Here is a 17,622-nt window from a genome sequence, read left to right on the forward strand (position 1 = left end):
GACATTTGGGTTGTTTCCATGTCCTGGCTATTGTGAATAGTGCTGCAATGAACATGCGGGTGCATGTGTTTCTTTTAAGTAGAGTTTTGTCCGGATAGATGCCCAAGAGTGGGATTATGGGGTCATATGGAAGTTCTATGTATAGATTTCTCAGGTATCTCCAAACTGTTCTCCATAGTGGCTGTACCAGTTTACATTCTGTGGAACTTTTTTATTTTTATTTTAATTTTTTTTGTCTTTTTGCTATTTCTTTGGGCCGCTCCTGCGGCATATGGAGGTTCCCAGGCTAGGGGTCTAGTTGGAGCTTTAGCCATTGGCCTACGCCAGAGCCACAGGAACGCAGGATCCGAGCCACCATCTGTGACTTACACCACAGCTCAGGGCAACCCCAGATCCTTAACCCACTGAGCAAGGCCAGGGATGAAACCTGCAACCTCATGGTTCCTAGTTGGTTTCGTTAACAACTGCGCCACTATGGGAAGTCCCAATAAAAGACTTCTGACCTCCAGAATTGGAAGATCATAAATTAGTGTTTTTTAAGCACTTCCTTCCACCCACATAAGAATTAGGATTAGAGATGGCAAGATGTAAATGTGCTTGTTAAGCAAGGATTGGTTGGGTTTGAAATGACTGCATATTTGCGAAGGGGGCAGGGAGCTTTGAAAATACAAGATTGCAACTAGAAGCTGCTGGCATATATTGCTCTGAAAATACCTGGTGGAATCTTTACGTTTGACACAGGTCAGAATTTAAGTTCTCAGTGATTCAGGGCATGTCTGAAACCACATCCACAATGACCACCTGGCTTCACTTTGGATACCTGAACCATGATGCTTACTCCTTTTTGATTTGTAAAAGATCTTAAATATGATGTCATTAACTTTTTTATGTATAGGTGATGGTAATGTTAGCACAGTACATGAAAATAGTTTAAAATCTTTCATTTTCAAGGTGAAAGTATCCTAGTGTTAGATATCACGTTACAAGATAAACATTTTTTAAAATAAAAAAGTATGGTGTACATTGGTTGTCCTCAATGTGATACATTCCCAAGTGGTTATTGATTTGAATCTACAGTTATGAGCCTTTTGTGGCATCAAATTATTTCTGTGATTCTCAATCCTGGCTGCGCAGTGAACCCCCCCTTTTTTAAAAAAACAAACAAACCAGTATTTGTGTCCCAACTGGCTATGATTAAATCAACATTGGCTACAGAGAAAGCAAGGCTAAATGACAGGTTATTTTTTATCAGTGGGCAGAGTGACCTTAGAACAGTGTGCAAAGTGGATGTAACTGATTGGTGTCTTTAATACTTCAGAGAGGCATGAGTTGAATTAACAGCAATTGGTATAAAAGCTTTAGATTTCAGGCTCACAGTGGTTTAAGTAAGAAGAGAGGGCATCATGGATCTGGCTGTAGTCCTGGTGCTTGGTCTTTTCTGTCTGCTTCTCCTGTCACTCTGGAATCAGAGCTCTGGGAAAGGGAACCTCCACTTGGCCCCACTCCTCTCCCAATTCTTGGAAATATCCTACAGTTAGATGTTAAGGCCATCAGCAAATACATAAGCAATGTAAGCAGTTTTTAATGCTCCTTGAGTGTCTTAGAAAGGGTAAATAAATTAAGGCCAATTTAAAAAATAATGTATATTTCCAGGGGCATGCTGTTAAAATAGGTCAAATTATTTCTATAGATTTTGATATTCCTCTTGCTTTTTTAGCTCTGTCATTGTCATAGATGGAGAAACAAAATAGTGTGTTTTGTGAGTAGAGAGATGCTTAGGTCTGTGTGGTAGAATCCAAATGATAAAGTTGGAAAAGGAGGGAGTATTGCTTCCCTTTGTTCCACAGCAAGTTGCTATGATTTGGGGCTGGAGGTAAATGGTTGGTGACGAAGTTTGTGATAAGACATTTACTTGTAGATGTTATGTACTCTATAACTTACATAAGCTGTGTGTTTTGTTCAGATGGCCATGAAAATAGAACTTTTCTGGAAAAGCTAATCATGCCTATGTTAATTCATGATAACAGCATTCATCTGGATTCTGTAGGAAGCTGCTGTCTATACCCTATGAATGCTGCAGGATGGAAGATATTGTTCTTTCATGAGGATGCTGCATGTCCAGGACCTGCCTATATGATGCTTGCTCTCTTTCTGTGTTAGTAATACCATCAGATCTAAAACTAAGCTGGGCATTAGAATTGTCTGAATTTATTTTTTAATTTTTATTTATTTTTATTTTGTTTGTCTTTTTGCTATTTCTTTGGGCCGCTCCTGCGGCATATGGAGGTTCCCAGGCTAGGGGTCGAATCAGAGCTGTAGCCACTGGCCTACACCAGAGCCACAGCAACACGGGATCCGAGCCGCATCTGCAACCTACACCACAGCTCACGGCAACGCCAGATCGTTAACCCAGTGAGCAAGGGCAGGGACCGAACCTGCAACCTCATGGTTCCTAGTCGGTTTCGTTAACCACTGCACCATGACGGGAACTCCTGAATTTATTTTTTAAATAAAGAATTGTAATATAGTCAATATCTTGCTTGTAGTTACCTGTAATAGAAAAGAATCTGAAGAAATTATATATAACTCGATCAGTTTGTTGTACACCTTAAACTAACACAATATAGTAAATCAACTGTGCTTCAATAAAAAAATAATTGTGATATCCCTCATAGGGCTAAGAAATCAGAATTCTCATGGGGAGTGCTCCATAGATGATTCTGATGCGGTCATCCCAGTGTTTCTTCAAAGACAGGCTTTAAGGATTGATATTTTGTTCAAGGATCAGAGGTTGAATAAGAGTTTCAGATTTGAATCCTCTATATAGTATCCATGGGATGTTGGATATTAGTTGTAACTCCTTGACCAAAGGATTGCCCCTAATTTATGTGGGGCAAATGAACTCGCTGAAGGTGCTCATATGGGGATTAATTGCAGTTTGTACCAATTGCCTGGCACATCACAGGACATCTATAAGCCGGAGCTATAATCATCATCATCATCATCATCATATTTATGTATTAAATTCAGAAATATTTTAGGCTATATGTGGCAGAATAAAGACATAACAGTAGGCTGATAATACATTCTGCATCAGGCCCAATATATGATCAGATATTGACTTCTTTTGCTCTTACATGCATCTCCATTCCCAGCTCTCAAAAGCCTATGGCCCCGCATACACTCTGTATTTTGGCATGAAGCCAGTGGTGGTGTTCTGTGGATATGAAGCAGTGAAAGAAGCCCTGATTCATCTTGGAGAGGAGTTTTCTGGATGAGCCAGTAACCCAGTGTGTGAAAAATCTAGGAAAGGCCTTGGTGAGTGTGCATGTGCACATGTTTGGCATTGGTAATAAGATTGGAGTGGGTGAAAGAGAGGTATGTGAAGAGGCTCCCAGCAGAGCTCAGTCCTTCTGCGAGGCTTCCAAGTGTCAGCTCACTCCTCATGGCCTAGGCCTTCCCTTGTTTGGTTCCCTTCCTGGTAGGAATCATGTTCAGCAATGGAAAGAGATGGAAGCAGATCTGGTGCTTCTCCCTCATGATGCTGTGGAACTTGGGGATGGGGAAGAGGAGCATTGAGGACGGAGTTCAAGAGGAAGCCCTCTGCCTTGTGGAGGAGTTGAGAAGAACCAATGGTGGGTGAGTCTATGCTCTGTAACTGTGACCTTAACAGATGCTCGCTCTCTCCTGTGACGTCCTTGGAAACATTTCAGGGGCAGCCACATCTTCCATATAGGCTGTGGTTGTCAGCCCTCGTGTGGAGGAGGGAGCGTGTGAAGCAGAGCCAAGGGGGCTTTTGAGTATCTATGCTTCTCGTGTGTGTCCACCCCTGATGGTGCACACTGTGTGGGTACAAGGGTCACTTAATCATACTTTACCCTGACTTTTGTGTGTTTTCAATCCAGGATTCACAAATTATAGTTTGAGACATTTCCTGAAAGAGTTAGAGAACAATGTTTTTCCTATAATGTAAATGTGATGATCTATTCCAGAACATTTCCCCAGGGAATACTGGTTAAGCAGACAGGGTGGGAATGACCTCATCACATCCTTACAGAGCATGAAACAAGTGCTGTGTGTTTACTTAATTGGACTGTATTTACATGTTCGGCCTCACAGACATGTCAGAGAGTTACTTACATGAGGCTAGGCATACAGTTCTGGTCAAGAGTAACCCCATCTCTGTTTTGACCATTTAGGGATATCTTACTGAAATTCTCATAAATTATGATTTCTCTACAAAGGCAACACTATTTAAAAATATCAGCAGTCATTATTTGTTGTTAATCTCTACTCTCTATATTGACATATATTTTTTCTTTTCTATTTATTTTTTATTTTTGTCTTTTGGCCATTTCTTGAGCCGCTCCTGTGGCATATGGAGGTTCCCAGGCTAGGGGTTGAGTCAGAGCTGTAGCCACCGGCCTAAGCCAGAGCTATAGCAATGCAGAATCCGAGTTGGGTTTGCAATCTACACCACAGCTCACAGCATCGCCGGATCTTTAACCCACTGAGCAAGGGCAGGGACCGAACACGCAACCTCATGGTTCCTAGTCAGATTTGTTAAACACTGCGCCATGACGGGAACTCCACTTTATTATGTTACAAGTCTGCAAAATACCAAGTTATAAAATGTTTTATTTAACTAGATTTCAGCATTATTAATGCCGGCTTCTCCTGTTTCCTCTAAGTGGACTTTGACTCTCTTTACTGTTTGCAAACTTTGCCCCATCTTTTTTGGATTTTTTAACAAATGTGCGGTAATTATTTACCTCCTATTACTTAGTGTTGCAATGACTCTGATCTCCACTTTTGTTACAAATTATACCGGGTTAAAATTCTTTATTCTACATTAAGTGAAATGAAAGACAGAAAATCACATTTTCCCTTTGAATCACATAAAAATGTATCCAAGACTTTCCAGATTACCTTCTATCCATCCTTGTAAAATAGAAGTTTTTTTAAGACTTTGAGGGAGTTCCTATCATGGCTCAGCAGAAATTAATCTGACTAGCATCCATGAGGACACAGGTTTGATCCCTGGCCCAACTCAGTGGGTTAGGCATCCAGTGTTGCCATGAGCTGTGGTGTAGGTTGCAGATGTGGCTCGGATCTTGTGTTGCTGTGGCTGTGGTGTAGGCCAGAGGCTATAGCTCTGATTTGACCCCTAGCCTGGGAACCTCCATATTCTGCAGGTGTAGCCCTAAAAAGATTAAAAAAGTAAATAAAAATAAAATTAAAAAAGACTTTGAGCCCAGGAATGCTTAAGAGTGTAGCATAGAAGCCACAAACTCTACATGTTTCTTTTATTCTCTGACCTACCATTTGTTCCCAACACTTTCAGAAAATTTGTAGTAAAAAAACACATGAGATCTGCCATCTAAACAAACTCTTAAGCGAACACTACTGTGTTGAGTATTGGTAACTATAATCCCACTGTTGTATAACAGATCTCTAGAACTTTTCATCTTGCATGGTGCCCTCGTTACCCACTGAACTGTCACTCTGTTACCAAACCAGATGGAGTTCACTTTTTGGTGAGTTTTTAATCAGAGACGACACCAAGATGAATTGTTACACAAGGCGAAGTTTTTATTTGCAGCAAGCAAGGAGACCACAGGGAGTCATTTCTCAATGCTGTGGCACCCTGAGCAAGGAAAGATTAGTTGTTTTGTTAGGGCAGGGGATGGATCTTCAAGCAAGAAAGTATTGTTATTATATGGAAAGAGGGGGCATAATCTCACATAAGCACAGTTTGGGAAGATGCTTCTTCATATATTGCGTGTTAAGCTCTCACCAGGGAGGGCTTTTATTTTTTATTTTTTTAATTAAAACTTTTTATTAATTATTATGTTAATAGTTATTTCCCCAATACATTTTTTTTCTACTGTACAGCATGGTGACCCAGTTACACATACATGTACACATTCTGTTTTTACACATTATCATTTTCCTTCATAAGTGACTAGACATGGTTCCCAGTGCTACACAGCAGGATCTCATTGCTAATCCATTCCAAAGGCAATAGTTTGTATCTATTAACCACAAGCTCCCCAACCACCCCACTCCTTCCCCCTCTCCCTTGGCAACCACAAGTCTATTCGGCAAGTCCATGAATTTCTTTTCTGTAGAAAGGTTCATTTGTGCATTAGATTAGATTCCAGAGATAAGTGATACCGTATGGTATTTGTCTCTCTCTTTCTGACTGACTTCACTCAGGATGAGAGTCTCTGGTTCCATCCATGTTGCTGCAGATGGCATTATTTTGTTCTTTTTATGTCTGAGTAGTATTCCATTGTGTATACATACCATATCTTCCTAATCCAGTCCTCTGTCGATGGACATTTGGGTTATTTCCATGTCTTGGCTATTGTGAATAGAGCTGCAGTGAACATGCTGGTGCATGTGTCTTTTTTAAGGAAAGTTTTGTCTGGATATATGCCCAAGAGTGGGATTGCTGGGTCATATGGTAGTTCTCTGTATAGACTTCTAGGGTATCTTCATGCTGATCTCCAGAGTGGTTGTACCAGCTTACATTCCCACCAACAGTGCAGGAGGGTTTCCTTTTCTTAGGGGGGGATTTTAGCATTAATATGAAGCAAAAGTAACTTCTGGACAAGTTTTGGCTTGAGTGCTCAGGTTCCCATCTTGTTGTTGAGCCCAACTTGTGTTGCTTCTGTATCTTGACTATTGTAAATGATGCTATGAAAAATGGGGTTCATATATCTCTTCCGATTAGTGTGTTTCCTTTCTTTAGATGTATACCCAGCAGTGGAATTGATGGATTATAGATCTGTTTTTCCTTTTTGGGGGAAACTCCATCCTGTTTTCCACAGTAGTTGTACCACTGTACATTCCCACCAATAGTATATGACATCCTCTCCAACATTTGTTATGTGTGGTCTTTTCACGACAGCCACTTTGACAGGTGTGAGGTGATATCTCATTGTGGTTTGGATTTGCATTTCTCTGATGATTATCAATGTTGAGAATCTTTTCATATGCCTAGTAGCCATTTGCGTGTCTTCTTTGGAAAAATGTCTATTCAAGTCTTCTGCCTGTTTTTTAATTGAATTGGGTTTGTATTTTTGTTATGGAGTTATAAGAGCTATATATATATTTTGGATATTATGTATTTATATTTTATATATATATGTATAAAACTTATTTTGGAAATTAACCCTTTATCGGTCACATCATTTGCAAATATTTTCTCCTATTCTGAAGGTTGTCTTTTCTTTTTGTTGATGACTTCCTTTGCTGTGCAAAGCTTTTAAGTTTAATTAGGTCCCATTTGTTTAGTTTTGCTTTTGTTTCCTTTGCCTAGGAAACAGATTCCCCCCAAATATTTCTATGTGATTTGTCAAACAGTGTTACACTTACGTTTTCGTCTAGGAGTTTCATGGTTTGCAGCCTTATATTTAGGTCTTTAATTTGTTTTGAGTTTATGTTTGTATGCACTCTGAGGAAATGTTCCAACTTTATTGTTTTACATATAGCTGTTTCATTTTCCCAGCACCACCTATTGAAGAGACTGTTTTCTCACTATTGTATATTCTGGCTTCCTTGGTCATAGATTAATTGACTATAGGTGTGTGGGTTTATTTCTGTGCTCTCCATTCTGTTCCATGGATCCATGTGTCTGTTTTTGTGCCAGTTGCATACTGTTTTGATTGCTGTGGCTTTTTAGTGTATAGTGTGAAGTCAAGGCGCATGATACCTCCAGCTCTGTTCTTCCTTCTCAAGAGTGTTTTGGCTTTCTGGTGTCTTTTGTGTTTCCACATGAATTGTTACAATTCTTAGTTCTCATTGTGTGAAAAATGCCATTGGTATTTCATAGGGATTACATTGAATTGGTAGGCTGCATTGGTTTTATGGTCACTTTAACAGTCTATGAACAAAGTACATCTTTCCCTCTGTTTGTGTCATCTTCAGTTTCTTTCAACAGTGTCTTATAGTTTTCCAAGTATCTGTCTTTTTTGTTGTTGTTTTGGTTTGGTTTTTTTAGGTCTTCACCCACAGCCTATGGAAGTTCCCATGCTCGGGGTTGAATGGGAGCTGCAACTGCTGGCCTACACCACAGCCACAGCAGTGTAGGATCTGAGCCTCATCTGCAACCTATACCACAGCTCATGGCAATGCCAGATCCTGAGCCTGCCAAGTGGGGCCAGGGATCAAACCTGCATCCTCATGGATACCAGTTGGGTTCATTACCACCGAGCCACAACGGGAACTGTCCAATTACACATCTTTTACCTCCTTAGATAATTTTATTTCTAGATATTTTCTTCTTTTTGATGTGATTCGAAGTGGGATGATTATTTTTTACTCTCTTTCTGATTGTTTTTAGTGTAGAGAAATGCAACTGAAATATGTTTGTTAATTTTGTATCCTGCAGCTTTACTGGATTCATTGATGATTTCTGATAGGTTTGGGTAGCATCTTTCGGCTTTTCTGGGTCTAGTGTCATGTGAATTTCAAACAGTTCAATCTGTTTTACCTCTTCCTTTCAAATTTGGGTTCCTTTAGTTTTTTTCTTGTCTGATTGCTATGGTCAGGACTGCCAATACTCTGTTGATAGAGGGGGCTTACTTGTTTTGTACCTGGTCTTAGGGGAACCACTTTCAACTTTGCACCATTATTTATTTTTATGGCTGCACTCATGGCATATGGAAATGCCTGGGCCAGAGATTGAATGTGAGCTGTAGCTGTGACCTATGTCGGAGCTGTGGCATGCTGGATCCTTTCACCCTCTGCACTGGGCTGTGGCTCTAACCCAGTCCTCTGTAGCCAGTCCTGCTGTTGAGTTGGAGTCTTAACCCACTGTGCCACAGAAGGAACTCCTCACCATTGACCACGATGTTAGCTCTGGACTTTATTGTGCGGAGTGATGTTCCCTCTGCACCTGCTTTGTGGAGAGTTTTTTATGATGAATCTCTGTTGAATTTTGTCAAAAGCTTTTTCTGCATCTCTTGAGATAATCTTATGGTTTTAACCCTTCGGTGTGTTGATGTGGTATATCACATTGACCGATTTGCAGATATGGAACCTTTCCTGTATCCCTGAGATACATACCACTGGGTCATATGGTGTGTGATCCTTTCACTGTATGGTTGGATCCAGTTTGCTAATATTTTGTGGAGGCTTTTTACATCTGTATTCATCAGTGACATTGGCCTGTACATTTCTTTTTTTGTGCTATCTTTGTGTGATGTGGTATCAGTGGTGATGTTTGGCTCCTAGAATGAGTAGAGGATCATTTGTTCCTCTGAAATTTCTGGAATAATTTGAGGACAGGTATTAACTCTTAACTCTTCTCTAGATGTTGGGTAGAATTCACCTATGAAGCTGTCTGATTCTGGACTATTATGTTTTTGGACATTTTTTTTTTTTTATTATTGATTCGAGTTCATCACTGGTAATTTATCTATTCCTATTTTCAGTTCCTTCCTGGTACATTCTTGGGCATTGGTCAGTTTCTAAGGATTCGCCCATTTCTTCTTAGTTGTTGATTTTTTTTTTTTGGCAATGTAATTATTTATACTAACCTCTTATGGTCCTTTGTATTTCTATGGTGTTGGTTGTAACTTCTCCTTTTTATTTTTGATTTTACTGAATTGGGACATCTACCTTTTTTTCTTTATAAATCTGGCTACATATTTACCTATTTTGTTGATCTTTTCAAAGAATTAGCTCTTAACTTCCTTGATTTGTCTACTATTTTTAAGCCTCTTTCTCTTTAATTCTTCTCTGATCTCTGACTTCTTTCCTTCTACTAACTTTGGTGTTTGGTTTGCTCTTCTTTTATGAGTTCCTTTAAGGGTAAGGTTAGGTTGTTTATTTGAGATTATTCTTGTTTCCTGAGCTAAACTTGTGTTGCTGTAAACTTGTCTCTTAGAACTGCTCTTTCTGTATCCCATAGATTTTGGTTCATTGTCTTTTGTTTTTTCATTTTTCTTCAGGTATTTTTTGATTTCCTCTTTGATTTCCTCAGTGATCCATTTGTTGTTGAGTACCATATTGTTTAGCCTCCATGTATTCCTGTGGGTTTTTTTTTTTTTGCAGTTTTTTTCCAATATTGATCTGCTCCCATAATGTTATGGTAGGAAAAGATGCTTGATATTATTTTGATTTTCTTAAATTTTGATGCTTGTTTTGTGGCCTAGCATGTGATCTACTCTGGAGAATGGTCCATGTACACTTGAAAAGAATATGTATTCTGGTCCTTTTGGATGGAATGTTCTATGTATGTCTATTAAGTCCATCTGGTTTCATGCATCATTTAAAGCTAGTGTTTTCTTTTTCATTTCCTGTCTGGATCATCTGCCCATTGATGTAGGGGAGGTATTGAAATCCTTTACTCTGACTGTGTTATTGTAATTTTCCCCATTGATGTCTGTTAATGTTTTCCTTATGGATTTAGGCACTCCTGTGTTGAGTGCATATATATTTACAGTTATTCTGTTTTCTCCTTGAATTCATCCTTGATGATTATGTAATGACCTTTTTTCCTTATCACTTTCCTCCTTTAAAAGTCTATTTTGTTTGATATTAGTATTGGTACACCAATTTTCCTTTGATTTCCATTTCCATTGATGACCATTTTCCATCCTGTCATTCTCAGTTTGCATGTGTGTCTCTGTAGGCTGTGGGGCTGTGGTTGTCCTATGACTTGTGTCTGCTTATGGTGTGTGAGGCTGGTCCCAAGGCTAGAGCAGGCTCACTGTGTGGTGGGGTTGCAGCTCAGCTGGTCCCAGCACAGATGCCAGATTTCTGTTGTGCAAGCTGTGGGTCTGTCAAGGTCCTTGAGCTGGTATCTACATGCTGGTGGGTAAGGTTGGTCCTGAGGCTCAAGAGACTAGAGCAGTCTTCCTGGTGGGCAGGGCCACAGTTTCTGGGACTAGTGCCTAGGCACTGGTGTGCTGAGCTGTGTCCTGGGGTTCTGGCAACTGGGCCCTCAGGGTCTTGAGCCTAGTGTCTGTGCAAGGGTCTGTGGGGCTGTGTTCTGGGCCTTCTGTGTCCATCAGTGCTGTGGGGTTCAGAAAGCCTTCAGGCCAACTCTATGCTGATGGGTGGGCCTATGTTCTCACTCAGTAGTTGCTTGGCCTGAGGCATCCCAGTGTTGGTGCCTATGGGTTGTTGAGAAGGGCAGGGCTGGGCCCTGATCCTAATAAGCTAGAAGGAGGATTCCAAAGTGGTACTTGACAGCACCAGTGTCTATGAGGAGAAGGAACTCTGAGAAATGGCTGTGGCTGGTATCTTTGTTTCCAGGGTGATCTCCAGATACCTCCTGCCTTTTCAAGAGTCTCTCTAATATCAATGAGTAGGTCTGACCCAGGCTCCTTTCAAATTGCTGTCTGTGCCCTGCATCCCAGAGAGCATTTGATAATTTATGTGTGTCCTTTAAGAGTGGAGTTTTTATTTCCTTCCACCCTCTGGGACTTCTGAAAGTAAGCCTCCCTGGCCTTCAAATCCAAACATTCTAGGGGCTTGTATTCATGTCTCAGAGCTGCTGGGCTGGCAAGCCTGATGTGGGGCTCGGATATGTCACTCCTTTGGGAGAACTGCTGCAATTGTAATGATTCTGCTCTTTGTGGGTCATCCACATGTGTGTATGGAATTTCACTATACCAGGGTCATAGTAAACAATAAGTGTGACTTGAAGGTTCTGCCTCATGGACCCATCTCTTTGTGGTTCCTTGTTTATATCTTTAGTTGTAGAAGATGTTTTCTGGTAGGCTCTGGTCTTTTTCACTGATGGCTGTTCACTAATAATTGTAATTTTTGTTTTGTCCATTATCGCAGGTGAGCTTAGGCTCCTCTGCTCTACCCTGTTGGCTTATCTCTTCCACATTTCCATTAATTATTAATCACTGATGGACATTTAGGTTGTTTCCATCTCTTGGCTGTTGTCAGCACAGGAGTGCAAATATCTCTTTGAGATCCTCATTCAGCTCTTCAGATAAAAACTCAGAAGTGTGGGAGTTCCTGTTGTGTTTCAGTGGGTTAAGAACCAGAGTAGCATCCATGAGGATGTGAGTTCCATCCCTGGCCTCACTCAGTGGGATACAGATCTGGTGTTGCTGCAAACTGTGGCATAGGTCACAGATGCAGCTTGATCCTGGAGTTGCTATGGCTCCAATTCAGACCCTAGCCTGGAAAATTCCATATTGCTGGGGCCAGCTCAGCAGGATGGGGCTGAAGAACGGGTGCTGTGGAACTTAAGGAAAAAATAGTTAACATAAAACAAGACACAGAGACATTTATCTTAAGTAAAGGTGGGAGCCAGGGAACTCAAGGTCTCAGGGACCAAGAGCGCCCTGCCTCAAGAAACCACACTGCTTTTATTGTCCTCTTTAGATGAGATCAAGTGAGGAGTGGCTATGGGTGGATGATACAGGGTTTGTTTACTATTATATAAGTTCTTTTTAGTATTTAGAAAGCCACTTAGGTGGTAAAGGGTTAAGCTCTTACTCTGACCTCTAGGCACATAACAGTTCTTAAGCTTAAGTCACTTATGCCTTTAGGTCTTTGCTCTTAAGCTTAAGTCATTTACCAGCACTGTGACTGTTTTTCAAAGCAGGAAGATGGGATAAAGTAAGACAAGAAGATGGGATAAAGTAAAGAAGGACAAGATGGAGTTTTCAAGGAAACATGTCTTGCAACACCATATGTTATGGATGTGGCCTTAAAAAGACACACACAAAAAAAAAACCCAACAAAAAATCACAGGAAGCCCTCAGAAGTGTGATTTCTTGGCAATATGGTAATTCTCTTTTAATTTTTTGAGGAACTGGTTTAGTGCTTTTCATAGTGAACCATTTGACATTCTACCAACTGTATGCAAGAGTTCAGTTTGTCCTCTCCCTCTCCAAAACTTGTTATTTTCTTCCTTGCTTTCTTTCTTCCTACCTCCATCCTGTTTGCTGCCACTTTCTTTCTTTCTACTTGATAATGGTCATCCTAACCCATGTGAGGTGATACCTAAGTAATTTTTTTTTTTTTGCCATGCCTGTGGCATGCATATGTTCCAGGGCCAGGGATTGACCCTGAGGCACAGCAGTGAGAATGCCAGATTCTTAACTGTTAGGCCACCAGGGAACTCCAACTCTCATTGCTTTTGATTTGCATTTTCTAATGTGAAGTGTAAACCCAGATAGCTATATTTATTTTTCTTTTATGTAATGCAAGTGCCTGATGTAATCTTTTATTGCCAAGGCAACAATTTCAAATAGCATCTCTTCCAAAAATGTCAATCTCAAATAAGTACATGCCAGCCACAGGACTAGATAAATAGCTCCCCCAACCGAGGCTCCTTTGTTCTTGGTTGATTTCAGTTACTGATAGTTTGCATTGCTTGTTTTTTTTCTCTTCTAGTGATTTAGTTTCCTGCTTATATCTTTTAAATTCATCAGCAATGTGCCCTCAGAACCCTGGGCCTTGACACTTTACTCCATTGAGAACAGAAACCCAGGCCCAATTGGGAGCCATCTCTCTCCGCTTAACAATCTTACAGTCTGTCCCCAGGTGTGTTGCCCATTTCCAGCTCTTATAAAAAATAAGCATATATTTTTCAAAGTTTCTGGATGGTTATTGCTGAAGGGCTTCTTGCAGTCATTTTAAGAATCACAAAGTCTGGTCTAAGCATAGCAATGATTGTTGCTAGACTGAAACCAGCACAAAATATGATTAGTGATGTTGAGCTTTTTTTCTTATACCTGTTGGCCATTTGGATTTCTTCTTCTACTTTAGAAAAAATGAACAAAGCTAAAGATATTTTTTAATTCATTAATGAGGAAGTCATTTGCGTCTATTTGTAATAAGGTGTTACTACCAGTTCATAGGAGAAGAAGGGTAAAAATGTGTATACTTATCTATAGGACTACTGACATGAATGTTCAAACAAAGAAAAACTAGCTAGGACAGTCATGTGAACATCTACTGGATAGAACAGAGACCTTGCCATCCACAGATGACCACATTAAGAAGATGTGGTATCTATAAACAATGGAATACCACTCAGCCATGAAAAAGAAGAAAGTAATGCCATTTGCATCGACATGGATGGAACTAGAGACTCTCATACTAAGTGAGGTAAGTCAAAGGGAGAAAGACAAATGCCATATGGTGTGACTTCTATCTGGAATCTATCATATGGCTCTTTCCTTTCCACAGAAGGAAACTCATGTACTTGGAGAATAGATTTGTGGTTGACAGGGGAGAGGGGAAGGGAGTGGGATTTGGACTGGGAGTCTGGGGTTAACAGATGCAAAGTATTGCTTTGGAATGGATGGGCAATGAGATCCTGCTGTACAGCACTGGTAACTATTATATAGTCACTTATGATGGAGCGTGATGGAGGATAATGTGAGAAAAAGAATGTATATACATATATACATGTGTGACTGGGTCCCTTTGCTGTACAGTAGAACATTGACAGGACACGGTAAACCAACTATAATAGAAAAAATAAAAATCATTATAAAAAAAGAATAGGGAGCTTCTACTCTCTGTTTAGAGACAAGAATTATTTTGCATTGCTCTCCATTGTTGATAATTGATAAATTCTTTCATATAGCCCCAGGAAAATCACAGTCAGCTAAAGGACAAGGGTGAACTATAGATGCAGTTTTTGGCAGGACCCACCCATTTTCCCTACATTGTGGCTGGAATTATACCTGCATATCCAGGTGGAAATAACCCATCACCTTTCTTGAAAGTAGGTAATCTACACTCAGGATTTTACCCTCAGCTTTACTGAGCTATAATGGATATATAGCATTGTGTAGATTTAAGATGTAAAATATGTTGATTTGATATACCTAATATTGCAATATGATTGCCACAATAGCATTGTCTAACACTCCCTTCAGGTCATATAATTAACATTTCTTTGGAGAACATTTACAATAGATTCCTTTAGCACCTTTCGGGTATATGATTAACAGTAATGTTAACTTTAAAGAGAACTCTGCATTAGCCCCTTAGACCTTTTTCACTTCTAACTGAAAATTTGTATTGTTTGACCAATACCTCTCCATTTTCCATATTCCTTAGCCCCTGGTTACCACACTTCTACTCTCTGTTTCTAGGAGATTGGCTTTTTTTTCAGGGGGGGATGGCTTGCCTGCAGCATGTGGAAGTACCCGGGCCAGGGAATCAAACCCACACCACAGCAGCGACCCAAGCTGCAGCATTGATAATGCTGGATCCTTAACCCACTAAGCCACATGGGAACTCCAAGTTTGGCTTTTTTAGATTCCACATGTAAGTGAGATTACACACTTTATCTTTTTCCCTTTGGCATATTTCTCTTAGCATAATATGCTCAAGATCCATCCATGTTGTTATAAATGTAAGGATTTCCTTCTTTGTCATGGCTGAATAATATTCCATTGTGTGCAGTATATCTCTTTAACATTTGAATAATATGGGTTTGAACTGTGGGATCACTTAGATGTGAATTTTTAAAAATACATATGTTCTGCAGTAGTGTATGACCTCTGGTTGATTGAAATTGTGGTTTTGGAGGACTGACTCTAAAGTTGTGCAGGAAGTTGGTGCCCTTAACCCCCATATTTTCAAGGGTCGACTCTATGTAAAATGTCATATGTATGTGTCATCTATTCATGAATGGAAGTAATCAGTAAGTGGAATAGAAAACAGTTTTATTTGAGCCAAACTGAGGACTATTAGCTGGGGGAGACAGATTTAAGAAGCATTTGAATTGTGTTTGGCCAGGTACAAAATGGGGGAGGGTTTGTAAAAACAAAACCCACAAAACCATGTAAGTTGTTTGTCAAGAATTAGAACAGAAGATGGCATGAAGTAAGGATATTTGTTAAGGAAGGATTGGTTTTGAGTCTGAAATGATTGCATAGTTGTAAGGGTCGACCTTGAGCCCATAGTTGCAGGCAGTAGCTGCTAGTAGATATTGTGTTGAGAAGGCCCAGTGGTCTGATAAACCTGAGTCTGATAAACTTTAGAAAATTCAAGTTCTTAGTAATGCGGTAATGTGTTTAAACCATCTCCACAAAGGCCATCAGCCCCATTTTGAAATCATAAAACCCAGTTACTCCATTTCAATTTTATTTTTTAAAAATTTTTATTACAGTTGATTGACAGGTTTCTGTCAATTCCTGCTATACAGCAAAGTGACCTGGTTATACTTTTATATACATTCTTGTTTTCACACTGTCCTCCATCATGTTTCATCACAAGTGCTTAGATATAGTTCCCTGTGCTGTACAGCAGGACCTCGTTGCTTATTCATTCCAAATGCAATAGTTTGCACCTACTCACCCCAAACTCCCAGTCCCTCCCACTCATTTTAATTTTAAAATACATTCTCTTCCTTAGTGATTAAACAGGGGTACAATGCTTGTTTAAGGCCACAAAGCAGGCTGCTCTAGACAGGATAACACATCTTGACAAGATTATCCTTTTGCCAGTGAGTATTCTTGACTCCCTTCTCAAGTATTAGTTGATAGTTCATATGCAAGTTTATTTCTGGGCTCTCAATTCTGTGTCTTGGTCTCTATGTCTGCTTCTATGCCAATACACTGCTGTTTTGATTTTTTAGCTCTGGAATTTTATTTGAAACCAGAAAGTTTAATGCATTCAGCTTTTTTCTTCATGTTCAGGACTTCTTTGGGTATCTGGGGCCTTTTGTGGTTCCATAGGTATTTTAGGATTGTTTTTATATTTCTGTTTTTAAAAGCTATTAGAATTTTGATATAAATCATATTGACTCTATAGATGGCTTTTAGTAATAAGGACCTATTAAGCGTACTAATCCTGGTCTGTGAGGACTGTATATCTTTCCATTTGTTTGTGTCTTTTTTATTTCATTAAGATCTTATGAGAGAGAAATGTTCAGAGCTTTTACATCTTTGGTTAAATTTATTCCTAAGTATTGTTTTTGTTGCTTTTTAAAATGGGATTTTTTTCATGGAGTTTCTTGGTAATATAGAAACACAGATGATTTTTGTATGTGTATTTTTTTTTTCTTTTTTCTTTTTAGGGTCGTACTCATGGCATATGGATGTTCCCAGGCTAGGAGACAAATTGGAGCTGCAGCTGCCAGCTTATTCCATGGCCACAGCAATGCCAGATCTGAGCCTCATCTGTGACCTACACCACAGCTTGCAGCAATGCGTGATTCTTAACTCCCTGAGCAGAGGCAGCAACTGAACCTGTGTCCTTATGGATACTAGTCAGGTTGGTTACCTCTGGGCCACAATGGGAACTCCTGTTGGGTGATTTTATATCATGCAACTTTGTTGTTTTCACTGATTAGTTTTAAATTTGGGGGGCATGTTTAGAGTCTTTTATGTGTAAGATCATTGCATCTGCAAACAGATTTTTTTGAAACCTTTTCCTTTGGATACCTTTTACTTTCCTTGTGGACTTCCTCTGGCTAGGACTTATAATACTGTGTTGAATAGGAGTGGTAAGAATGGGCACTCTTCCAGAATTGAGGTTTTCCAGATTGAGGGAGATGGTGATGCGTGTAAAGGGAAATTGCTGTTCTTATCAACTTTATCATTTTTTTCAGCTTTGAGCTTGCCTATATTACAATGACTTCTTAAAGGATTCTGGAAATCTCATAGAGAAATTTTA

At 39.7% G+C, this 17,622-nt stretch overlaps 1 pseudogene; it reads left to right on the plus strand.

Moving 5' to 3' along the window:
- The first annotated feature begins 1,403 nt into the window (after positions 1-1,403).
- LOC125116650 (cytochrome P450 2C42-like) overlaps positions 1,404-17,622 on the plus strand; it is a 34,533-nt pseudogene continuing 18,314 nt past the window's right edge.

The sequence above is a fragment of the Phacochoerus africanus genome, chromosome 15, assembly GCF_016906955.1.
Source record: "Phacochoerus africanus isolate WHEZ1 chromosome 15, ROS_Pafr_v1, whole genome shotgun sequence".
Classification (NCBI taxonomy): Eukaryota; Metazoa; Chordata; class Mammalia; order Artiodactyla; family Suidae; genus Phacochoerus; species Phacochoerus africanus.